This window comes from Poecile atricapillus, chromosome 1 (genome assembly GCF_030490865.1).
Source record: "Poecile atricapillus isolate bPoeAtr1 chromosome 1, bPoeAtr1.hap1, whole genome shotgun sequence".
Classification (NCBI taxonomy): Eukaryota; Metazoa; Chordata; class Aves; order Passeriformes; family Paridae; genus Poecile; species Poecile atricapillus.
This window is the reverse complement of record NC_081249.1, coordinates 4,617,443-4,644,141: the sequence shown is the minus strand read 5'-3', so window position 1 is coordinate 4,644,141 and position 26,699 is coordinate 4,617,443. Positions and strand designations below refer to the sequence as shown.

Genomic DNA, 26,699 nt, shown 5'->3' with positions numbered 1-26,699 from the left:
CCCCCACAGGCAGCACTGCCTAATCCCTGTGGCAATTTGGGTAGGCACAGGGGTGGAGGGGCTGGCAGGAGGACAGTGAAGCCCACGAGGTTGTGTTTCCTGTCGCAGAGGATGGGTGATGCTCAGGTGTCCTGCCAAGCCTTGCTTTGAGTCAGCAAAGCCCTGAGCTCCAGACACGCACCCGGCCGAGAGCAGAAAGTGCCTGGAGCTCCTCACATGGAAAGCACCGTGGCAACTGGGGGCAAGCACAGCAGGGACAGATCCTGAGGTGATTACTCTGACCTTACTCAGTGGGAATTTTTGCCTGAACAACAACTGAGTAATCACTTTGCCTGTTGGCACACACATGACACACCATTGCGTTTTAGATGGGAGTTGTCTAGATTTCTAATTAGTTTGCACTTGTCCTGGTTGTATTTTGACAAAACAGCACTAGCCAAGTCTATTTTCTTCTTCCCCCTCCTGTGTTTAATAGCACCTGTGATGCACCTGGGAAACATCTGGGGGGTCCAGCTCCCTGCTGCAGCCTGAGCACAGCTCTGAGGTGCACAAGTGCAAACTCACTGCAGGCTTTGGGTGTGCTCCAGGGATGGTGGCAGGAAAAATTCAGCTTTGCTGCTGGACTACAGGACAGACAGGGACTTTTCCACCAGGCACAGGCAGCGTTGTTCATGGCTGGGTTTCATCCACCATCTCCTGTCCCGTAAGGTGCTGTGACTTCGACAGCAGAGTGCAGGGATGTGACCTTGTGCTGTCCTTGCTGAGGGCTGTGGGGCAGCTGGGGTTCATGGGGCAAGGAAAGCCCTTGAACACCCTCTGCCCCCCTGACTTCAGCTCTGCCCACATGCAGGCATTCACCACCTAGGGCACAGGTCACAAAGCACCTCTCTGCCCAGCTCTCAGGACAGCCCTCTCCAGCACTGCCCATGGATTGCAGCTGCCCCATCCCCTTTGTGGTTCAATGCTTCTCCACAATCTGAGTGTTTGGGAAGAAATCCCAAAGCAGCAGCATCTCCAATCTGGCTCTGCTCCAAAATTCCAAGGCTGCCTGACCTCCTCCCCACCACACACCCTGACACAGGCCTGACCCATGATGACTCTTCTCCCCAGCCCAATTTCCTGGCCAAAGTGCTCCAGCTCCTCCGAGCACACACTTAACTTGTTATATAACACCCTCTAAGTGCTGGAGAGTGTTTCAGCATCATCACAACATCATTTCTGAAGATGAAAAATAAAACCCTGGCACCTCCACAGACCTCTGCCACCAAAGGTAATTGCAGAATTCGTTCCAGCTGTGGCTGAAAGGAGAAACAAGGCAAGTGTTACAAGAGGGCTCTTATTTGTTTCAATTGATAGAGGTGCCCCTTGCAGACACCTGCAATTTTATTTCTAAACCCAAAGCAAGACATGTGTGTGTAATTACACAGCAACGTGCTTTTAGTTGTGGATTTAATAGTAAGGCACAGGAAAGAAAAACACCACGTGTGTCCAAGTAAATGTTGTCCTTATGAAACATGGTGATAACAGCCCAAATCAGAGACCAGAGTGCAATGCACACTGCAAAGAGCCCCAAAAGTCACATCTCTGAACAGTGCAGGGGTTCACATCCCTCCCACAGCCTCCCTGAAGCTGAAGGGAGTGCAAAGAGCAGCCAAGCCCAACATTCTGTTCAGTCTTAAACCTTCACCTGTTGCAACAAATGTGTTACAGGAGTTATACTGCCAGCATTTGGCACCTTTAAAATCTATTTTGATCTGCAGATAAGATCAATTTACTAAAACAAGCACAGAGATTGCAAAGGTCTCGTTACCAGCTTAAAGGAGAGGAATTCCAGCAAAGCTTTGCAGGGCATGGGTCGAGCAGGCAATGCCAAGTCTAATAGCTGCAATTTGGGATGATGCTGCTGCCTGCTGAGGTGTTTGCAACCCTGGCCATTGCACTGCAGAGCCAGCCAGCAGCGAGGCTGTGAAACAAATCAGGGCTGGGCTCAGGCTGCTTCAGACCCTGTTACTGGCAATCCCTTGGCACCCAAACAGCCAAAGCACAGGTGCACAATCTCTGCCACTGAGGGCAAACTGCTGCTGCCAAAAGTCACATTGACTCGAGACACCGGGGATATTTCTGGTCCAAATGAGTTTTTTAACCTCGTTTAACTGGCACAATTAGAAGTGTGCTCAAATAAGGAAATTGGGTAAGAACCCAAAAGCAGACTGGCATACAGCACCTTTCCAAAATGTGAAGAAATTCAGATTTCCAAACTGACCAGATGAGTTGACATAAGGCTCCTGCTCACTTTGAACAGTGGCCACATTTGCTATCCAGCCTGAGTGCAGGATGACTACAGACCTGCTAGATTTTCATTTTTTGCCCATTACCATTGGTTTTACAGAACTTGCTGTGTAATCTGGCATTTTACTGAATAAGTATGTTGACATATATAAGTTTCCTTAACTGGCAAGGAAATTCACACCAAATCTATTTCTGAAGTTACCACACAGGAGAGCTCATTGCAACAGGATACACAAATCCCTGTACACAGAAGCCCTTAAGAAAAAACCCCATTACTCACTTGAACTTTGTCATTGTGTGACTGCTTTGCAGACTGCACACAGAAGGCAACAAGTGTACGTGCAGAGTTACACAAAAATAATCTCTGCCATTTTCATATATTTTCATACACAAGCTTGAGTTTCCTGACAAAAATATTTTTGAATGAAAAATTACTCTGACCTCAGAATTTTTTTTTTTTATTTTTTTTTTGGTGTGGTTTCAGGTTTTTTCGGGCAGCTTCACACCACCTTTCTAAAATCACTCACACAGGACAGAAGTGTCCTTATTGTTTCCTAATGAGCTGAATTTCTTAGAACATTCAGATTTTTCTGCTATATTTTCTGCCACATTTTAAACTATATAACATTTCCTCAGTGGAGATGTTTTTCAACATAGAAGCTTGTTCCTAAAAGAAGAGAGGACGTGACATGCCCTATTTCCAGTTCTAACTGGACACCTGCAAATCCAGTGGCAGCAACCAACAGGCTGTAATCTGAATAATTTATAGACCCTTCATTTTTTTTAAGACAGTTTTATAGTTGGCATAAAAACATATAAACTTTTCAACAGACAGGAGTTCCAGGTTTCATTCACCTGTAAATATCTCCTTATCTACTCATATCTGTACAGATACAGAATATCACCTGTCCTAAGCACTGACCTCTGTACATTTTTCAAGCTATTCCTGTGCTTGCAATGAACTTGTGCTTATATGATAGGGTCCCTTTGTTCCACACCTTTATGCAACCCAGTACTGCTGATAATCAAACACTGTGACAAAAAAAACCCCAAAAAAACCCAAACCAAAAACCCAAAGAGATTACTCTCCCCTCAAAAAAATCCCAAGTATTTTAAGTGTGGATGATTACTTCGGGAAGTAGGAAGATGATGTGTCAACAGACAAGTTACCATCCCAAAGCATTCATGTTTAGGGCAGAAACGAGGCAATAATAGTTCTTTAGAGGGCAATTAATTCCTGAAATTCAGATGAGACTCTTGTCAATCAATGGATCTGCTTAGTGTAAGTCATCTCCCTCTCCTGAAAAAAAATTTAGCATGAAGAAGAAAAAAAAAGTAGTAGAATGTAATGAAAGAATCGTCCCTAAAACCATTTAAATTAAAAATATTTCCTTCCTTTACTAGTCGAAAAGTGTCCTCCTAAGGTTTTTTGGGCTTGCTTTGTAAATATACATATTTTTTGTCATTGTGGCTCAGCACTGAGGAGGTTTAGGAAACAATGGGGAGGAGGAGTGGCTTGTTTGGAAACATAATGACACAGCCGGACACACTCAGTGTCAACAGGGATTTCAATGCACTTGCACAAGACCATATTGTGGGAGAGGTCTGCAGGGTAACTGGGTGAAATACTTCTTGTATCAATAATGTATCATCATCACAATGCAAATCTGTCTGTGCCAGGCTCTGCCGTGTGACATTGGGACAGACACCCTTGACCAAGTCACCCTTGCCTACAAGAAACAAGAGATCATTTCTTTCAGCATCCCACGAGTGACCTGTCTACAAATACCTGAATTCTCAGCCCCAGCACACAGCTGGCTCAGCAGCCTTAGAGAGGATTGCTTCATTTATGAAGAAAAATCTGTGTCTATTAATTAGCTTCCTGTGTTGAAAGGTGCATAGATTTTAGAATCATATTTCAGCAAAGTTACCAAAGGTTCCTCCTGAAAGACTTTGCTTGTGTGTGCCTCCCCCCAGAAAATGTTTCTGAAATAATTGTCCTGTCCTCCCAAGAAATCTGGAGTTTGGAAGATAATTTCTTTAGTGAAGGTATTTCAAATAATACCATGAAAACAAAGACAGCCTCAGGAAGAAAACACAGCTCCTTTTTCTGAGCATAGGCTGGCATCTCCTCCCAGATCTTCCTGTGCAGGTCACACCCAGCCCCATCCTCAGCAGCCCTGGCTGCTGCCCCTGCTCTGCCCCTTGTGCTCCATGCCCTGCTCCCAGGTAGGAGCTCATGGCAAGGCTCAGCTCCACAAGTGGAAGCTCCTGCTCTCCTTCCTTCCTTCCTCCTCCTCCTCCCTCCACCCACACCACGGCAGGGAGCCAGGCTGAGGACACTGGGGTGTGCAGGGAGAGGGCAACCAGGGTTTGGCCTCTGAGCAGTCACCTCTCCTCTGCTTGCTTCATGCACACCTGCTCTGTTCTCTGCTCGTTCTTTGCATGACAAGCCTGATGGTCACATCCAGCTTCTCCTGTTTAAATGCCATTTTCATTTTGGTGGACCTGATCTTGCTGCTGACGCAGGTGGGATTCGACTCAGGTGTGCCACTGCCACTCACTTAGTTTAATTCTATATTAAAATATCCTCAGTCCAAATGTTCTTCAGCTTCTGGTTCATGCTGCCCACTTGGTATAACTACACCTGTAACTGGACTTATTTGATCTAGAATCCACCTGGCATGCAAGCAATCCCAAGCTTTGTGAAAACAGAGATGGATATTTTTCTATATCTATTCCCGTGGATATTAGAGCTTAGGGGGACAACTAAATATCAATCTCAGTGCCACTCCTAGAGCAAAAGTAAAGCTCCACAAAGATCAGGAGATGCCTGTGCAGAAAGACAGCAGAACATGTGGTTTGTAAGCCTGGTTTGCTCGGGGTAGAAACCCAGACATTAAGTGCGAGTTGAGGGTTGCTTTGCTTTTCACAGTTTTTAGAGGACAAGACTCCAGCCCTTGTTTGTCACAGAGGAGCCCTGCCAGAATAAAAAGAGCCAAGCAGAGACAATCCCACATGCCCAAGCTTGCAGAGGGCTCCAAACAATGACTCGGCAGCCAGACCTCCCTTGGCCACCTGGGCACGGCAGAGTGACAGCGGTGATGGGGCAGTGCCAACACTGCCTCTGCAACACCCCATCTGTTCTGGAGGTGAAGCAAAGCCTGCTGTAGGTGTGAGGATCAAAAACCCTGCAGGGAGGGAAGTGCAACAAGAGGGGAAGGAAGGGCCCAAAAGTGGAAATCAGAGGGTTGGAGCATGGAGGGAGAGAAGGAGGAGGCAGCAGGGTCAGACAAATAGCAGCAACCTTAAGGGCTACCTGTGAAGGAACCATTCAAAAATCCCACTAATTAAAGACCAGAGAAAAATTGCATCCTTGCTCCCTCTATGCTTCTTGATAACAAGGTTTCTTCTACCAGATGAAGCCCTGACCTTAGAGGTAGCTATTCCTATAAAGGAGCTACAAATAAAAATTAAAAAATAACAAAATCTGCTGCCTGTGAGGCCAGAGAAGAGTCCTGGATCCCTCCTGAACTGCACTGTCATCGATGGGGAGCAGCCACAGCCCACCTGGTCTGCCCTAAAAGCTGCCATGTCTTCCCAAAGCGTGCCTTGGACACAGCAGAGCTCCTGGAGACAGGTGATGTGCCAACCTCCCCTACCAGGGGAATTATCCATGAGCTAATTCCCCCCAGCAGGAATGGTGGCTGAGCTTCCTGCTCCAACCTGATGTTTGCTGGGGCTTTCAAAACACCCAGATATGTGATAAATGATTTATCTTTTCCCTAGCACAGGTCGGCTCCCCTCCCACCTCACAATACCCCAAGGGCACAATTAAAGCCCTTCAGGATAAGAGGAACACTCCCTGGAGTGCTAATCATGTCGGAGAGATTGCTGGAGCATTTAGAAACCTAAAGCTTATCTTCTGCCCAGTACAAAAGAGGATCTGCTTCTGCAGACATCCTAATCCGCAGGATTCTATTTAAATTTCAGGTGATTCCCAGTGCCACACTGGAGAATAAGAAAAGGCTGATTAGAAGTCGGGTGAATCAATATGTGCTGAATGGCCTAGAGAAGCAGGAGCATTCATCTTGGCAGTAATAAAACTGGGAAAGCTGTGGGTGGATGACTAAAAGGAACAAAGGGCTGCTTAGCAGCATTGAGCTAGGGTAAAAAGGCCAGGAAGAAAAGCACTCATAAAACTTTATGACTAAGATCAGAATGAGATGAGAAATGCTCTGGAAGAAGTGTTGGATCAGGAAACATGTCACTCAAACCTACGGTGAGTCACTGGGCTCCTGCCCTGCCTCCTGCCTCCTAGGACAACAGGTCTGCCTTGCTGAAAGGGTCAAGTTCCCCTCTTGAATGTCCCCACGAAGGGTCTGGTTTCCTTCAGGGAATTCATGGCACTTCTCAAGGGAGATCCAACCTCCCGTTTCAGAGCAAGATAAGCACGAAGGCGCCAGAGCCTCCCGCCGGCTGTTCCAGACTTCCATCAGGAACATCAGCATTAGGACAAGGGGGAAAAATTACCCAGAGGAGCTTTCCAGGGCCACAGGTGTGCCCTGAAGGACTCAAAAGAAGGAGAAAGAGCAGCAGCCCTGGGGAAGAGAGGCTGAGCATTCAGCCCAGCTGGAAATGGGGTGACCCGCGGCCAATGTTGCAGCACTTTGTCAGGGCCTGTGTTTGTTCTGCCCTCGCTTTATTTGCCCCAGGGCTATGTGGGGAACTTTCTTCTCTCCAGTTATCAATTTGCAAGTCTCATGAGCGCTTAGCTCGCTTAATAATCTGGTTTTTGCTAATGTGCATTTTGAGCTTGCAGTCTCTGTTCATTAGAAACAATTTTCTTGTGGAAATACAGGGTAGTTTCAGTATTTTGAAACAGCAACATGTGAGGTCCCATGGAGAGCTGGTGTTCAGACTTATTAAAAAGATTACTGAACCATTCAAATAAGATTGTTTCCTATTACGCTTCAGAAACAGAATTCAGTATTAAAAACAAATGTAGCACTGGGATAGATACCTAAGGGTGCCTGGGTTTGTGCCTTTTAATGGTTTTGCCTTCTCTCTCATCCCCCTTAAGAATCTAAAGCCCAGCCACCTTTGGCAGTGATGTGTAGTAGACCATAAACAGCACTGAGCACAGATTTGTAATTACAAGTTTGGTCATGAGGTCACTGTGCCCCTCACAGAGCTTCAGTCCAGATTTTGATTGATTTTGAAGATTGTTTACAAAGCTTATTTGGGTACACTAGCACAAAAATGCCAGGACTACACAGAAAATAATGAGTGGGATTTTTAGTTTGGGTTTTGAGGTTTTTTTTAAGTTTAGCAAGGTTAAATTTGGGTTGCAGACACTCTGGTTCACAGTCCTTTTCAGCATGCTAATTTTCTGCCTGAAAGGCTTCAAACACCTCCACTTTCTACAGAGATTTTGAACTGCTGCTGTCCAAAAAGGCAACCCAAAAAGCAATGAACGAGATTAAATGTGTTTCACTGAAGTGAAGCAGAGATCCACCACCTCCAGCAAAGCAAAAGGAGAGGTCTGAGGCAGCAGTATCACAGCAGTGCTTGGAGTATTCCCAACCCCACAGCAAAAAATGCACCAAAAATCTCAGGAAAAGATCTGATTGCCAGGTGGCCTTCACTGACACGAGAGGATTGCAAGTCCAGGTAAAATCTGGTTGCTTATACACACACTTGGGTATTTCCACAGTGATGCTGACAAATATTGAGGTTCTGATCTGTTCCAGTTGGATATCTGATCCTCTTCTAAGCACACAGCACATCTACAGTGTGCATGTGTGAAGTCACATCCAGAGGAACACACACTGAAAAGTCTCATTGCAGCATGGAAACACTGATGGGTGCCTCACTGGTGACATATTCCGAGGATCAGAACCAACTTTAGTGCTGTTCCTGCGGCCATGAGGAGGAGCAGGAAGCCCAAACTCTTCCAAACCTCACCAGGCTGCTCCAGCTCTCCTCCGAGTAATTCTGACAGACGGGGGACACCTAGTGGGGTTTTGCTTAAATGCCAAAAAACCTCTCCTATCAGAAAACAATTCGTTAAAAAAATATTATCACACAGATTTTATTTTTCTTTTAAATTCAGTTGCTGATTCTACAGGGAAAAAACCCCAAAAATCACAGTCTATTTTCTCAAAAAGTTTTCTAAGCTTGGTCACGCCACCACAAACTATTTCAGTTTCTTTCCCTTTCCACAATCTTTGCCTGGTGTTTCTCAGGGTTTGAAGTCAAGAGATCACTGCCACATTTTGAAACTGTTTCATGCCCTAAACCCAGAATTATTGGCATTAACAAGCTCATCAGCATTACAGCTCCGTGGCCAGCACAGCTCCAAACTACAGGACTGCAACCAACAATTTAAACTGGAGAAAGGCAGGACTCTTCATTTTCATCCCCTTGTAACAGCCAGAATATTATCCTGTCGACAGAAAAACGAATACTTGCCTAACATCTTTTTGCTGACTCACTAATACATTATCAATGCAGTTAGCAGGGCTTTTACAGTGGGCACTGTAAAAATCAGTACACAATTTCTATTTTTATAAACAGGAGTAACAACATGGAGACACTGTAGAATCTTTGATCCTTGAGATTTTTTTTTTTTTTTTTTGATGGGCTAAAACATTTCTATCCTCTGGATTTTTCTAAGCTGAGCACTTTTGTTTTGGATTACTGCAGCTGCATGAGGAGTTTTTTTTTAAAAAGAGCCAAAGCTGAGTGCTTTGTGTCACTTCAGGATTCTTAGTCCATCTTCTGCTTTAGTCCTAAACTTATATTAAGCCAGAACTCTAGAAAAGTTATTTTCTGTTTTTAGCTCTTCCAGAATATTGATTTGGAGCACTATCTGAAAACCACAAGACATTGAGCAGGTAAAGTAACAACTTTATCCACTTCATTGCAGATTTAGCTTAAAGAGAAATACAAAGCAATGCCCAGACAGCCCCTGTTCTGTACCTGCAGTACTGAATGTGCTGAGTACCTACACAGTTCTTTCATGTCTCCAGGTAGATCTTGCAATGATTGATAACTCAGTCTGTGCTCCAGCCTGCTCCTTAATTGCTTTAAATACCTGTTTCATCATAATTCCCTCTGCTGGCTCCCAAATTTGAGAGGCAGACAAAGTCAGGGGAATGATGTTTGATGGTTTCAAGGTAAAACAGAGTCAAACAGAGACAGGAGAACCTCTTCCCACCCCTCCCAATCAAAGCTAAACATACTTTAAGAGGGGACTGGCTGTGAAGGGCCGTTTCTCCTGTTCTCTCTGATGGTAACAAAGCCAACAGCTTCCCAAAAAAGCAGCACAAGCCTCAAGCAGGTCAGTGAATGTGGGGAGGGGAAGATGAATGGAAAAGCAGCACCAATACAGTCTAAACTCAGAGAGAATTTCAGTTTTTCATGCTAGGAAGATGCCAGTGTGAAACTGGCAACTGAACCACTGTTTAGTCTCTCTCTGGGTGGATTCACCAAAATGTAGAGGACAGTTCACTGGTACAACAGTACTGTTAATTATTTTTTATTGTGTGAAATCAAACTGCATGCATTTTAAGTTTAATCTCTGAGTGAAGAGAGGGTACAAGAGCACACAGACCACAGCAGCACGAGGGACACACCAAGGTGAGCCTCTCACACCAAAAAGCAGGGTCGTGTCCCTGACTACCCAGCAAGCTGGAGATAAGGACCCTGCAGGGAGCTAAGGATGACGCATTTCCCATCACCTGGGTGCCAGGTCAGCCTTTCTGAAGGAGATTTCCCTCCTGCCCACACTGGGTTTGGTGCTCTTGCTGAATGAGCTTCCATTATCAGATAAGAGCTGCACAGAGGCTCCGTTGTTCCCCCAATTCTTCAATTCTTCCCGAGGGGTTTGTGTTACACTGAGCACACAGTTCATGCTAGGACACTCTCTGGCCATCCCTCCAGAATGACAGGCTACAAAATTCAGAGCTTTGAGAGGAAAGCAGAGGTGGGATGAGCTGTCAGAGCTTGAGTTAGTACCTCTCCACTCTGCTGAATGCAGCGAGCCCTGGTGCTGTTTCTCTGACCAGCCGTGCTTCTGTGCTGGAAGAGGAGTCACAGCAGTGAGGGTCACCCCTGCTTTCCCCATCACCCAGGGACACCTCAGCTGTGGGACAGGAAAGCTCCCCTGTAATTACACCACAGTGAAAAACCAGAGGCCTGCTGGCTTATCTCTTTTCCAGTGCTCTCTAAGCCTTTGTTCAGTGCTGAAACATCACTGACAAACTCGTACCATTGTCCTCTTTGAAGGCCAGGACTTTTCCAGACTCTTGCTGTTGGGGATGAGGGTCCTTCAGGTAAAGTGAACAAGCCTTGCCCAGGTCCTTGCTCTGAGCAAGTCATGAATCATCATTTAAACCACAGTGACTGATAAGCAGACAGTCACAATCTCTGCTTTTGCCCTGAGCCTTGGGGATCTGCCCCAAGCATGCCCTTGGCACAGGGCAGAGACCGGGCAGAAAAGTTCCTGAGTTTCAAACATTTATCAGGATAAAGAAAGATTACCAAGAGATAAGGAGCTGGGGAGGATTAGCCTAGCAAAGGCCATGAATACAAGGCAGACTCAATGGTTGAAGATTCAAGTTTTCCTGTACTTGCAGTGGGTAGAGTGAACTATAATCTCTGCTCTGCATCCTCTGGCCACTCATTATTCCGTGGGGTTTCATCATCAGGAAAATGTCTCCTGCCAGGCTCTTTTCTTCTCATTCACAATGTTTCCCTAACTGGCTTCAAAATTTAAGAGTTGTCAGTTCTTATGATTTTATCACAATAGGCCCATGTTGTTATTTTTTTTTAACTCAGATATAAACTCCCAAAGGCAAGCTGTTATGCAGGAATCCAGGTTTCATTTAACAACAACAATAATATTTAAATATTTCCAGATGTCAGAAACTCTAAAAAATATTCTGAAGATTAACAATGTAGCATAAGACACAGAAAACCAAACTGTTTTAAAAAGAGAATGAGATTGTTCATATCCCAAACTTTATTTTTTTTTCCCCCCAAATAAAATTTTTTTCCCTTACATGGAGGGAATAAAAGAGGATAAAGCTTGAGTCAGTGTTGACTGTCTGTGATTACTAACACTGAATTTTACAAATAAAATCTGATTAATCTAAGGTCAAATCCTCATATACAAAGAAGAGGGACAACTCTAAAACTTATTTATTGTTCTAATCCCTGTTACAAATGCTGCAGATTAATTGAAAATTAATTCTGCTCTGTTTTTGCTGTTGTTTGCACAGCACTAGGAGAACATCAGACACTTTACAAATGCTGGAGGCTGACTTAAATAACTTGAAATATGAACACATGACTTTTATATGAGGGGTGGAAGCTGAGAATTCTTTAATGATGGTCTCTGACTGGTCCCAGGCTGCACCTTTTGCTAAACTGAATAGCATTAGAGGTACAAAAACCTGCTTTGTGCAGCCCTGGCACCAGAGGAAGGCAGGCAGGTCCAGGCCCACAATAGCTTTGCTGTTCCTCCAGGACAGCTGGTGTCTTCAGCAGCAAAATGCTTCAATGCCATCGGTTCCTCGCGTGTGTCTCTCACACAAATGCAGCACTCAGGTTACCTCACCCGAGGGACTCTTTCAAAGAGTTTATTTATTGCAGCCCCATAAAGGCACTGTGAACCTTCAGGTGAGGGCACAGCATTGTACAAGGCACCACAAAGACACGACCTTCCAGAGAGGACACAACACTCACAGCCTCAAACTCAGGCAGGGACAGCCCAAAGTGAGAAGTGGACAAGCAGGACTAGGTGGAGAGAACAAGTTCACACACTGCTCCGCACTCAGTGGCCACTGAGGAGTTTGGAATTCTATTTATTTATGTATTTAGTTAATTAGGTCCACTGAAGAGGTGCATTTGCAAACTAGCACAAGTCCTGAACCCCTTCAGCTCTGCCTTTTAGTGCATAGCATCCAGAGGAGAAAACACAGAACTGCTCAGGGCACAAAATCAGGCTCTCAGTGTGAGACCCAAAGGAATTCTCATCCAGGAGATGCCTGAATAAGGCACAATTACAAACTCAGCATGGCATTTATTGAGGTGAAGTGTCTACAATATTCCATTTGCCTGTTAAGCAGTTATGCACTAATACTTGAATAGCAGACTTTTAATGACAAAGGAACACTGGAAGCACGTGAAATCCACCATTCCCAGGATATCTGTTGCAACCTTTAATCTCCTCCAATCTATGTAGAGAGAAAAAGCAAAAGACAAATACTTGAATTCATGAGTCTGGACCCTACTGGGGTGAGCTGAGGGCATTTATGGCCCTCAAACCCTGTTAACCAATGCTCCCTGTCAGAGTCTGGAGGCAGAGTGCTCCACATCCTGCTTTCCTCTGGCTGCATCCCCCCTTCCTGCAGCTCCCAACAGCCAGGCAGAGCCACCAGCCACACTTTGATCCCTCAAAGCCAGCAGCTTCCTTTCACTAAAGCAAATTCAACTTTTTCATCCCCCACCTTGTTTTGAAAGGTGCCCAAGGGCAGGTTCATGGTGAAAAGACAGAAAGCAAAACCAAGCAAACAAAAAGGAGAATAGCACTGAGCTGCTTTTATTCTCACCTGCTGTCTCACAGAATAATCTTCCCAGGTGAGGCTTCTCCTGGCACAGGGAATTTGCAATAATTGCATCTCTTAGCCCAAAATGTACATCACCTTTTAAGAAGACAGCAACACACACAGTCAAAAACAGCTGAAGAAAAACTCCCTCCAACCTCCTCACTTTATATAGGCTCTGAGAGCACTGAAAGGGAAACACAGAGCACCTGGGAAGCCTTTAAAAATCACAGCTGCAGGAAACCTCCTCGCATGATTGATCTGTAAAGGTCTGACTCTGCAGAAAAACAAAAGTGGTTTCAGCTGTGTTTTAAGGAAAGTCACAAGCTTGAACAGGGGTTGTTGCTGCACGGCAATTTTGTTTTTTCTGTGCTGAACACTGGCATTTTGCAGTAGAGGAACAAGTCCAAGCATCTCTCAGGATTTGTCCAGACTAGCACGTGGCCATGCAGTGTGTGTCCCCTCCACACCCAGTGCTCTGTCTCTCTTGACACAATTAATGAGACAATTAATTAGATTGCAATTAATAAAGACAAAGGAGCAGCTGGGAATTTCCTGTGGCAAGTGACTGCTATGAGGTGGCATTGCAGCCTCTTGCAGGCAAATTGAGAAGGGGATGCCCCATTCCTGGAAGTGTCCCAGGCCAGGTTGGATGGAGCTCTGAGCAGCCTGGGACAGTGGGAGGTGTCCCTGCCCATGGCAGGCAGCGGCTGGAACTGGATCATGTTTAAGGCCCCTTCCAACCCAAACCATTCCACATTTCTTTCTTTTTTTCTATCATAATTGTCCATCAAACATCACTTACAGAAGTTTGGGGTATTTTGCCTCGCTGAAAACCAGAGTTGTGCTTGATAAAGTATTTGGTTCTGTAACCTTTCAGTACTGGTAAGGCAAATCACTCCCTTGTTTGAGAGGCTGAAACTCTGCTCTGGCTTTAAGCAATGGTTTAAGTTCTCTGTTCCAGGTCTGCTCCAGAGGGAGCTCTTTGACTCTCTTGTTCTCTTCTTTCTTCTCTGCTTTGCATCACAGCCACCCTTTATGCTTCTGTGTCCTTTCCCAAATTCTGCCTCCTTTAGAGTATCTTTCTTCAATTCACCTGCTGCTGCTCCTTGCAGCCACCTTACACACAACCTTGGTGCCCTGGAAATTCTCGTGTCTTTCAGGCAAAATTGTCTTACTTGCTCCTCTATTTGCCCCTATCATCTCTGCTGTTTCAAACCCCTCAGTGTCCAACCCTCATCCCCTCCCACTCACTCTGCAGTGCTTGTGGAACTGAAATATTTGATTATATAATGATGTGATCATATATTTATATATATTATATATATTATAAAGGTATAAAAACATTATAAATATAATATATTTTATATAAATATATATTACATAAAATATAAATATATAAAATATATAAATATTACATAAAATATATAATATAAATATATTATATTATATATTTATTATATATACTAATAATATATATTATATTATATGTATTTTATAATATATTATATTATACTATATAGTATATAGTATAATATATATATTAATATATACTTATATATTATTATATATATACGGTATATATTATACACTGTATTACATATAGTATATAAAGTATGTATATTACATAATACAGATCTAAAATATAGAATGTAAATGTATAAATATGAATATAATAGACATCTATCTAATGATATAAATATATAAATATTATAAGTATATTTAATTTGATTCTATAATGATATATATTATATATATAATATAAGATTATAAGGGTGCTCCACAGTTCAAGGCATCTGGGAGCTGCTTCAGTCAGATGAGGGCAGTGTTACAAAACAGGTTTGGTTCCCAGAGTTGCACTTCCCTGCTCCTCCTCCCTGTGCAACTATTGGTTGGCGTTCTGAAATCATCTAGGCTGCAAGGAAATAAGCTAAATAATAAAAAGAGAAAGGAAGAGATGCATGCCAACTCACCCCAAAGTTTACATCAAGGCCACACTGACACATCTGCAGAGGAGGCAGCAGATGCTGTGGCCAGGGAGGGACCAGCCAAGGACAAGGAGGAGTTCTGAGGCAGAACTTCTCTGCCAGAGGCAACCTGTTCCTGCAGCCCAAGATTTGTGTGTTTGTTTTTAGGCCTGAAATTTGAAATTGGATTGATCTGGCACTTACTGCAAATTAGAATTTCTTCAGGTGTTCATCACTCTTTTATTTGAATCTCTAGCCCCTTCCTCTTGCAATTTGCCACAGGTCCTTGGAGCAGTAATTTCGTTCTTTGAATAGGCAAGTGACAAAGATGACAATTCCTGCCTCAGTGTAGGGGTGGAAGCCAATCTCTAGAACATGATAAATGCAATGTATTTACTGAACTTCCTTGGAGAAGAGAGGGAGTTGGTCAAATCTAACAGAGCGATGTTTGCCAACCCAGAAGTGAAGTCGTGCATATTCAGGATATTTACCTTTTGAAAAAGCTCATTTATGACCAAGAGTTCATTTTCAGTGCAGTACTCCGAGAAGCAGCCATGGAATTGCTATTGGTGGTAATATAAAAATTGCAGCTAATTTCACAGGTAACGTTCTTATTCACCAGGTTAATTCAGGCTGAGGATATTTAATTCTGCCAGTCTAGTTCTCAAGTGGCTTATTCTACAGGGAAGGAGCTGAAAAATACTCAGGAGTGCCCTCAGGAGCAGTGGGTAACTGGAATACCAACTAAGGAGAATGGTAAAACTCATCTAGCAATTCTGCAATGGACTACAAGTTGGATTAGCAGGGTCCATCCACTAGGGATGATCTGGTGTTTAGGCTGAGGTTATAGGCTGGACATTACCACAAGCCCCTGATCACAGTTTCCACAGACATGAATTTAATTCAGTAATTGAGCAAAATCACTTTCTTCCTCTTTCTCCTTTCCTCTACACCCAGACCCATGCTCCCAAGTTCAGTTCCAAGCCATGGAAGGAAACAGTGCTTGAGTTTTAATTTTTATATTTTAATGTCAAACTTCATCTCAGCATGATTTTTCTTCCACGACAGCAGCTACCAAATGCTGGAATTGAAATACTCAACTTATAAAATGGATAGGATTAATACTAACACAAATAAGAAATGAAATAACAATGTGGTGGTTAATCAGAGGAATTTTTACCTGACAGTTTACTCACAGGCAGAAAGTTGTATCTGTAAATTACATATAGGCAATCCATTAGCAATATCACCTCCATGAAATATTGATTTGAGATTATTTCTCCATCATTTCCCAGGTGGTGGCCTGTCTCCAAAGGCCACCTTGGCAGTTGCTAGGGAACAACTCCATAGCTCGGGGAGGGCAGCCCTGACCACTGTTCACGTGCACAGTGACATGATTTGGGGTTTTTAAACATTTATGCAGTTTGTGTGCTTTCAAAAGCAGAATTATTGATTGAATTCTGTTTGGTCTGCAGATCGTGTCCAGGATATGTAGATGAAAGGAGAAAAAATGAACAGTGATGCAGAAACTACGACACCTCCCAGCTTCTATGCACATGAAGAATTACAGAATTTACACTCCTCTTTGGCTTCAACTGCTTTAAGCTGAATGAAACTGCAGTAATTCCCTGGAAGTTCTGGGAGGGGGGTTTTGCTCCTGGTCTTTCCCACCTCTCTCCTTGGGGCTTTCTTGAATTGTGCTCGTTCAGTTCCTGAATACAAAACTCCAGTGATGGATGGAGCAGGGAGGAAAGATTCCTTCCCCCATTTGCAGGCACTGCTCTCATTTATACCTCCAGACTGTGTTTGTTGTATTTTCATAAAACCATGGCATTGCTGCCTGATGCTACTCTTTTGACCTCCTGTAGACCTAGAAGTCCTTTCTACAGAATTTGCCACTGTTTTGACAGTGAACCTCTGCAAACTGCTCTTGGGGCATGGCTGTCCAAGCAAGTTTTTACTCCCTCTCTGCAGCAGTAGATTTAGCAAGATTAAAATATTTTAATGGGTTCCCTACAGAAATGTAGTCAAATCAATGTTTATCAATAATGCAGATATGAAATTGTCACGATAAAGCAGTGCTGTATCTCTGCCTGTAACCTGAAGTAGAATATTAATCTTAATAGAAGAAGAAAATATGAAAAGTGTAGCATCCAAAAATTATTTCAAAAGCTTGACTCAGGTTAGGATAGAATATTAAAAGGGGGAATTAGTCCCAAATGTGGGTGTCCCAAACTACTTTTATTAGCTAAGACTCCACTGTACAATGTGCAATTCAGCTTACCCTGATGTAGAATCTTAGCTCACATGAAGTCACCTACATGTCAGGAAACTAAATTTAGGCATCTGTATCTGGAATCATGTCCAACCCCTGTCATTCTGTCTGTCTTGTCACTGTCCCCTCCAAAAAAACCTGCCCCCCAGTCATGAGAGTTGCCATGCAGATCTCACAATTGTTGGGTTGAAAGGTGGAATTCTCTTTCCTAAAGACCCAATCCCATTCCCTGAAAATGCCAGACAAACTAAACCAGTACTGAGCCAGAACGGAAACACAAAACCAGCAACAGAAACACCACAAGCTGATGTATTTTTATTTAGACACATACCACCCCCATTCTTCTGGCTGCAGACCCTTCCCTTTGTTCAGATCTGGAGCAATCCCCAATGGGGATGCAAAGGGCAGCAGTGTGGAGGCACGGGAGGAGGTGGAGAAATGCAAATCCCCCGTTAACCCTCTTTTGGGAGGAGGAGGGAAGGGGCTGTGTAGGTTGAAGCAGGAAGCAGGATTTATCACCTCAGCTAAAATTCCATTAACCATTAACTAAGGAGAGAATCCAGGCTGTGGAGGCTCTCCAGAGCCACAAAAAGAGAGAAAACATGGGCCCCAACACAGTTATCCTCCAAAGAGCATGGATATGGCTCCACACAGAGCTGGGCAGAACTGAGAAAATGAATGGCATTTTTTAGCTTTTTTCTTCCCCAAATATTTCTATGTTATTATATATTTATAGTTACTGTTTGCAGCTATTTTTATAGCTTGCCTGCTGTTTAAGATAACATGTTTTACCCATGCTTCAGAGATTATAAACTATGCTATTTGTTCTCCCAGCTCTGACCAGAAGATTGAGCAACACAGAAGGAGAGGAAGAAAAATGGAGCAGCTCCAAAAACCCCGATGCCAACAGTCCAAATGTGTGTGATAAAACACAGCAAGATATCGCCAAGGCTTTTTCTTACCCATTCTCCCACGCATCAATTTAGATTAAAACACAGGGGAAAGCAAACTTGATGGATTTCTCATGTTCTGGAGAGAGAGAGCACTGCCTGTACAGCATTTCTGGATGAGAGGTGCTGACATCAGTCCTGTTTGTTGGTGCACAGTGGAGGGATGCAAACACCACAGCACTGCTGTGTACAACACATGGTGTCAGGCCAAGTGTAGCCAAGTTTCTTCAGTCCTTATCTTTCCCATGTTTATTTTTTTGCTAGAAGGTCTAGCATTTCCTTATTTGTATAAAAGATAATCTACCTTTCACACCTTGGTGTCTGGATCCTGTTTATTGTGCATTTCCTCACAAAGCCAGGCAGGTAGCTACTGTCTGCTCCCCATTTAACAGCTGAGAGAAGGAAACCAAATAAGAATGAGGTCAAGACTCATAGAACCAAACTCAAATCCCAATTTTTAGTGCCACTGAAGCCCCTCCAGGCCCCCATCAGCTGGCCCCTATGCCTCTGTAGCTCTTTGTGGTGTGACCTGGGGCCCTTGGTCATGAGGAAGTGTGGATGTCCCCTGCCAGTTCCACATATCCCAGCACCTTCTTCCTGGGCCAAACTGAGTTTTGGCAGATAATCTCATCCAGGTCAGTGAGGTGGGAAGTGCTAGCTGGGATGTGGACAGGCACAAAGGCTTCAGCCCACCTGCAGTGTGATTTGTGGCGGTAACCTGAATGTGGATTTTCCCTGTGCCAGGATGGTGGTTACCCCAGAGGTGTAAAGAGTGCTCATTCTCTTACCCTTAGGACATCTTTATCCTCATATCCCATGTTTCTTTCCTTTAGATTCCTGCAGAGTCTAGGAGATTCCAGCTGTAGCCACCTTCCCTCCTGCTTTGCTGTGAAAATGAAGACAAGCAGTGAGGAGAGGAGGAAATTTAGTCTGTACCTAACACCCCTACACTGGAGCACCTTGGCACTCACACCCACTGCTAGAGGTGTCTCCAAACACACAGTCCCACGTTTGCCACTGATATTTGTGCAGTCCACTTGCACACGTGACCTCCTAGAAACGACTTCACTTTGTTTGAAATGTGCATCAAATTTGTTCCCTGTAACTTGAACTGCTGAGATCCCCAAAACCCAGCACGTGATGGGCACAGCTGACTGGCAATGTGCCTGAGAGGAACAGAGTTGTTGTGCAAATACTAATTATAAGATTATAAAATAAAAGCCCTTTAGTAGCAAAACAGCCCAAAGGAAATGTCACTGTTCAAACTTTTGATTTATTCATATGACGCAGCACGAAAGGGCACCTTCAACTCAGTTTTATGTTTAACTGTTAATATTCTTTATCATGTTATGGTAATTCCTCAGGCAACCAGACAGATATGAAAACCAGTTCCCTTCCTTATGGCTGATGGTGAAATTTTGTTCTCTAACAACAGCCCAGCAGCAAAATTACTGTATTGAATGTGTAAGATAATACGCAAAATTATTTTATTATAATGAGGTTTTTGCTTAACTTTGTGCCTAAACTGGGCTGCTAGGTGCTTTGCTTCCTTAATTAAATTAATTTGGACAGAAAACTGATCAGAAAGAAAACCCCTAGAGAGATTATATGCTAAAAAGAAGAAAGATCAGCTTAGGTCCTAAACATATAATAGATAAAGGAAACACAGAGAAAGGGATTTGCTATTCTCCCTGAAACTCAGATTAAGTTTTCCTCCATCCTTCCACAGATGTGTCCTTGCACCAAGATCTGCAAAGAGCTCCTGTCCAGGCCTTTGGTACTCTATTCCCTTGTCTTCAGATTTATGCTCACTTGAATCCATTAATTGTTGGGTTGTTCTGTGCAGGGCTGGGAGTGGGACTCGATGAACCTTGTGTGTCCCTTCCAGCTCAGAACATTGTGTGATTCTGTGAAAGGCAGGCCACTGAGTATTGCCCATTGCTCATGGGAGGGTCAGTCAGCCCTGGCTGCTCAGGGCTTGTGTCAATGGGATTTTAGAATCTCCACCTCACAACCTCTCTGGGCCCCACTCTGACCAGACTCATGCTGGTATTTCCTTTCTCTGGTACCTACTCAGAGATTCCAATGTTTCAGCCTGTGCCCACTGCCTCTTGTCCTGTCACCCTGCCCTTCTGAGAAGAGCCTGGCTCTGTCCTCTGCAGCCTGCCATGAGCTAGGCCCAGACAGCAACAAATTCCCTTGTGCTGGGAATTTAAATTCTCTTCTGCAGTTTGAACAGTCCCAGCTCATCCTGGCTCTTCTTGTATGTCCTGGGCTCCAGCCCATTGCCTGTTTTGGTGCTCCTGTGCTGGACTTCCTCCTCAAAGTCCAGATCTTGTATTGGGAGCCCCAAACTGGACTCATGGCCTCGCTAGTGCTGAGCCATTTGCCACAGCCCTTCTAAACAGCAGCCCCTTGCACTGACTGCTTCCACAGTGGGAACATTTATTGCTCTCTGTCCTGCTGTCTTGGTCATTAATAAAGGCTTGAACCACTCCTGGTGTGAGTATTGATCCCCCAGACACGCTGCTGGTAACTGGCCACCGTTGGACTTTGGATCACTGATGATTTACAAACAATGCTCTGAGCCCAGCAGTCCAGCCAGTTTTCCACCCACCTAATCATCCATTTATCCAGCCCATATCTCACTAGTTTGGCAATAAAGATATCGAAGGAAACACTGTGAAAGGCCTTGCTGGAGTTTAGGAATACGATGTCCACTTCTCTCCCTTTGTACACAGAGCTTGCCATGCCATCACTGAAAGGGCACAATTATCCCTGGGCACATCCATCTCAGCTCTTCCAAATCCACTTCTTGTCCTTCCTGTGTCCAGAAGTGGCTTCTTAGGAGGATTTGTTGTGTGACATCCCCGGGGACTGAGCTGGGGCTGACCATCCTCTGGCTCCCCAGGTGCTCCTTGTTCTTCCTGCGGCTGGGTGCTTTATTTGGCTTTTTCATTGGGATTCATTTCACTGTGATGACTTACAGAGAGTGGCCTTGCAGTGACAGAGGCCACTTGCCCAGCTCCATAGATGCCTCCCATGGTCCTGTCCATGGCTAATTAGCCCAAGCACTCACTAACTCTCTTCTCTGGCTGTGGTTTTGCTCCCACAGGCTCTGCTGAAAGCCTCAGACACCTGAAGGGCCAGAGAACCCACCTGAGCAGTGATAAACCAGGCAAAAAATGGCACCTCAGCCTATTTTTTATCAGGCACGGGGTCCTGAGCCCCAGAGCAGCATCCTCCTGGATTTTCATTGCAAAATGTACTTTAAAGGAAGAGCCCTTGTCCCTCACATCCTTTGCTAGACTCAACTCCAGCTGAGCTTTGTTTTTGCCAGCCACATCCCTGCATGCTCTGCAATGCCTTGTGGCACCAAGCAGCCTGTCCCTGCTTTCTCCTTCTGTGTACTCCCTTGTTTTTTTCTGGTATCTCTCTGAATTTTGATCACCATACAAAGGATTGGAGCTTTAAACTATTTTACACAAGCACCCCACTGCAAAATCACACAGTCATTAGACCCTTTTCATCCCAAGCTCCAGAAGAAATAATGTTTTCTGATTTTTTTTTCCCCCCATTCCATTTCTGGTTACCTCCCATCTTAATTTAATTCTATTATTTTTAGTTCTTGTCTTCATTTTCTGTAAGCTTCCTAATATCACCTCTCCCCTCAATGTTTTGCTCCAATTTTGCTCCTTGTATAATTGCATTTCTTTTGACTGGTTACCCCTGGGGTTCATTTCATCTGGTTTCAAGCAACATGAATTCACTACATTTAACTACATACATCAGTGTTAATAAATATAAAGTTTTAAAAGCTCATGGTGCTATCCAGTCTGATAAGTCTTTATCAGCTGTTTTCTTACTATATAATTATTATTCCTCAGCGTAATCATTTCTGTAATCTTTGCATTTTGGCCTTATAATTTCAAAGTTTCTGAACATGTTACTGAATGCAGGTTTTGGGGGAAGCAGGAAGATAAAGTCCTATTTCCTCCTCCCAAAATCATATTTCAGTGTTCCCTCACACACACCCATAAAATAAAGCAAAATCTCTCCTTCCACTATGGCCTACAGTTATTATTCAGATGCTTGTGATTCATTCAGTTTACTCATGCAACAGCATGCACATGCATTTGAAATGTAAATTTATTAATCTTATAAAAAATATTGCTTGATAATTTAAGGAATTATGGCCAAACAAAGGATCTACAATAATAGGAGTGGTAATAGGCACTGTACTTTATGCATACAGCTTCATTTTCAAAGAGCCATAAATAGTGTGTGTAACAACAAAAGAAAAACTGAATAATGAATGAGAAAGTTCACACCCCTTGCTGTCATTTTGATCATTAATTTTTATTTGCTATCAGGAATTAGGTGGAGACAAACCCACATACTTTCATCCTTTCAATTTTCTTTCTGGTATTAATTATATTATGTATATTTATGCAGAAAAGCTCTTTCACTAAATAGTATTGAGCTATTAGAATAACAAAAACTTTGACAATAAACCCACATACTTTTTTTCTTTCAGAAATCTGGATCTATGTGTCTACTTTAGTATCTATCTAGGATTCAAACATGTAAGTATTTTGTCCTCTCTGCAGCCCTTTTTCATATCAGTAAAACAACTGACTTAACTCTTTTCTAAATAGCTTTCCAGTTTCAGTTTTTAAAACCTTTTGCACCTTAGGTAAATCTTAGTACTGGTAAGTCAAACAAACAAGAAGTAAATTTCAGTGAGAAAAAATGGAGAAAATTCTACAGTGTTTATTTTGATATTTAGTAATGAATTAAATTATATTAAAAAGTTTATATTTCCCAATTATACTATTGGGTTTTTAATGAAATTTGACTTTCTGAGATCCATTTTCTGAGAGCTGAATCAATCTTAAGGATTTTGATCAGAATCCAAAGTGGACAAGGGAAAAGTTGAAGTTTGAAGATGAAGTTGACATTCTTAACTTTGTAAATTATGTTCCACCTTCTAGCACTTAAGACACTTTTCTGAGAGTTCTTAAATCTTAAATCTGATTTTTTTTTTTTTTTTGTTATGGCTTTAATTAAGCTGTGTCTGCCCCAGCTCATTAGTCACAGAACCATCAAGGCTGGGAGATCCCAGGGGGATTTTCCAGTCCCACTGCCAGCCCAGAGAGGTCTGGAAAATTTGAGGAGTGGGACCAGAAGAACCTCATGAGATTCAACAAGGCCAGGTGCTGCACCTGGGATGGGGAATTTGGGAATCATGGAATCACAGGATCATCGAGGTTGGAAGGCACTTTCAAGACCATCCAGTCCCACCATCAACCCCATCATCACCCCTAGAACACGTGTCAAAGCACCACATCCAGAGCCTCATGAGCACTTCAGCAGTGATTCACTGCATCTTTCACAGGGATTCTGTGCTGAGCACCTTGGATTTTTGCTTATGTTCAACACCTGAAAGGCAATACCCACCAGTCTGGAGCACAGCACTTATCCCAAACTCCACATAACCTGTGCCAGTAAAATCCCAGCACGCAGAGAAGGTCCCTCAGTTCCCGTCAGAGGAATGTCTGGGACCTTATCTACGCCGTGAAAAAATTCCCGAGGCTGAAAGCAGAGGTCTCTGCCCTCTCACTGCATTCCCAGGCAGCCCAGAAGGGCTGTCCCCATGTCCCCACGGAGCCCCTCGGGGGCAGCAGCCCCAGCAAAGGACCCGTGTTTGTCCTCAGAAATTTCAGCTCTCAAAGCCAACAGCCCGGGCCACGTTGCAGGAATTAACTGTACTCCACCTGTGTTGCAATCAAGGGCAAAAATGTGCCTTTGCAATCCTAAACTTGTGCTTTTAGGCAAGATGTTCCACCAGATTACCTGCAGGAGGAAAGGGTCAGTTATAAACTATGCATGCTTGTCCTCACTGAGCTATGTAAGGTCAGCCTTTGCTGATAAGGATGAAGATACTCTGTATTCCTGTAAAAATGGGGTACCTTATGAAGAAATAAATTGGATTTCGAAAGGTCTGGCTGCTGCCATTTGTTTTTCAATGCGTTCATTGCTGTTATTTCAGCATGACCTATGAGAAGCTTAGTGCTCACTGCAGTTATACAGCTGATGATAGGAATAATCGCCAATATTTAATATTAAAATGTTGTTATATAATGACAAAAATGGGCTTGGCAGAAGTCCACAACAAAATGCAAGTGAAGAGGGTTCTGAAACCCCTTCTCCAGTGGACACCACACTCAGAGAGAAGGTTTTCCCTTTCTCTTGTGTTGATAGGTGGGTTTTTTTTTTATGGCATTACATTTTTAGAGGATCCAGAATAGAGCAATGGTCTCATAAAATTAAGATCAGGAAAGCATGTCAGGAAGAGAAAGAGGTGGGTCAAAAGAGGAGGAAGCTGGACAATTCTCTGCTGGTTTTGTTGGAAAAGCAAAAGGTGGCTGTGGGTGACACAGACAGGCACACACAGAAATGAGGGAGGTGTTCAGGTAGTAACTCATGTCCACATCCAGGCAACTCCTGCCAGCACCTCTCAAGCTCTGCTAACACGACCAAAACAGCTCCTTTCTAAGGGATGAATGACACAAAAAACCCCAAAGAACCAAAGGGATGCTGGCACCAGTGGCACCACGTTGTCCTGGCATCTCTCACCCCCAACAAAATCGTCAGAAGAAAACCCATACAAGAGGGTGTCCTGCAGCCTTTTGTTCACCAGAATAGGTAAGACATGCAAAAAGAGCCCACACTGGCTTTAGACACACTAACCCAGATAAAAAAAACCAAAAAAACAAAAAGCAAGCAAAAATCCCAAGCCAAAAAACCTATCACAGGACACAAAATAACAGCTTTTCTGTCTGTTTCACACGTAGCTCTACTGAAACGAGTCTTTCAAGTTGTCTGGAGGCAGCCTGTTTTATGCAATAACCCATTAAATGTTTCTTGTCTTGTTTTTGTCTTAGTTGCTGCACTGCCAGTATGAAGAGCCTGTTGTAGCTGCCTGCCCCTTTGATGCTGATAGAGCCAGGAGCAGATCTGCCCATCAGTCAATCTCTGGGAAATGTGGAAGATTTTTTGTAGTCAACTCTTTATGTCTCCCATCCCTCAAACCATCCTGCTGGAGCCTGTTCCCTAATTTCACTCTTGTGTATCGTTTTGAGGTCCTGATTTCACTGTTGTGCGTTTCTTTGAGGTCAAATGGTCTGGGACAAAACAAAACAGAGGGCACAATTGATGCAGAAAGTGTCAAGAGTCATCAGGGCTCTTCCCTGGAAAAAAAAATAAATTAATTTTCCCCTCCAAGATCCTGAAAGCTGTAATTTTTTTGCAGTGCTGTCCTCCATGGAGTCTGTCACTGCAGCTGTGAAAGGCAGCACAAAGTGAGAGGGACCATCCATGAATATCCATGGGGAAAAAGAGGAATTCACCTGCCTCTTTATCCTGAGGAACTGGGCTTTAAACCAGAAAATTATTTGAAAATTTATTGAAAAATAAACAGGTTGTGCTTGAGTGTTCCCTTCAGGAGATCTCAGACGTAGCTGTGGGTCTCTACACACTGAACAGCACCTGTGAGGAGAAGAATATCAGACAATCTCTTAATTCAAACAAGGATCATGATGTACCTGAGCTTTTCCAGGCATTTCAGTAACTTCTGAAGTCAGGCCTGAGTAAATGTCAGACTGGCACAAGGTATTGACATTCCTGAAGAGCATGGAAAAGCAAACCCAAGGATGGAGGAGGATGCCAGCTCCACACTCCTGTCAGACTGAACACAGCTCCTAATTTCTGGACACACTCCTTAAAAAGCTTCAGGGGCTTTACAGTCAGTGTCTCAGAGCTTCCCTGGTGCAGTCATAAAAACATTGGCAGAGGTTTCACGCAGGTACAGTGAGTGCTCTGTGTGCACCAGGAAGGAGAACCAGCTCCTTCTTGATTTGGTGTGGATTTATAGCCCTGAATAGCTCGTCTGTTCTCTTTTTCCAGGCAAGGTTTCAATAGGACCCATCAGGTAGTTGGCAAAGTTCTTTAATGCTCAGTCTTGGGAGGAATGGGTTAAAAAGCAGAAGACTGGAGGAGGGTTGTAAATCAGCCCAAGTGACCTTGCAGCTGGAATAAGCCTTGATAAGCCTGTGCAAACAGCAGGGCCAGAGATCCCCTGGCATGGGCATGAGTTTAACAATGTCTGTGTCTCCTCTTGAGTGCCTCTGCTTTGGGGATCCCCTGGCTGGAGAGGTAATGGAAATCTCTTTATTATTTGTGTTTTAGTCATGAATTCGTGGTTCTCTGTGGTTGTTCTGGCTACCTGCCTGTGCTGACTCACACACACACCCTCCAGCTGACACAGCCACACTAGGGAGGAGAAAGCTCTCAGCTTCAGATTTAACATCCACCTAACCCTGAGCTCTTCCATAGCACTTCCACTGGCTAAACCAGGCTTTTTACACATCTAGCAGGCCTCTCCACCATCCTTGGAACATACCTGAATCCCCTTTGGTGCAAACTTCTGTTACAGATCTGTTTTTGTTAGTGACAAACCCTCCTGGGTGGGAATCCCTTGGAAGCCTGTGCCATTTCCTAGCGTGACCAGCATCAGTAATGCCATTGCTACACACTGTGCCCC

The 26,699-nt window shown here is 43.8% G+C and overlaps 1 long non-coding RNA gene across 1 annotated transcript; it reads right to left on the bottom strand.

The window, feature by feature from the left end:
* Window positions 1–17,499: 17,499 nt before the first annotated feature.
* Window positions 17,500–19,144, bottom strand: LOC131573530 (uncharacterized). The gene is made up of 3 exons (XR_009276210.1): window positions 19,066–19,144; window positions 18,883–18,980; window positions 17,500–18,486 (listed from the first exon to the last, which is right to left on the bottom strand). It is a non-coding gene; the product is annotated as an uncharacterized LOC131573530 (long non-coding RNA).
* Window positions 19,145–26,699: the final 7,555 nt, after the last annotated feature.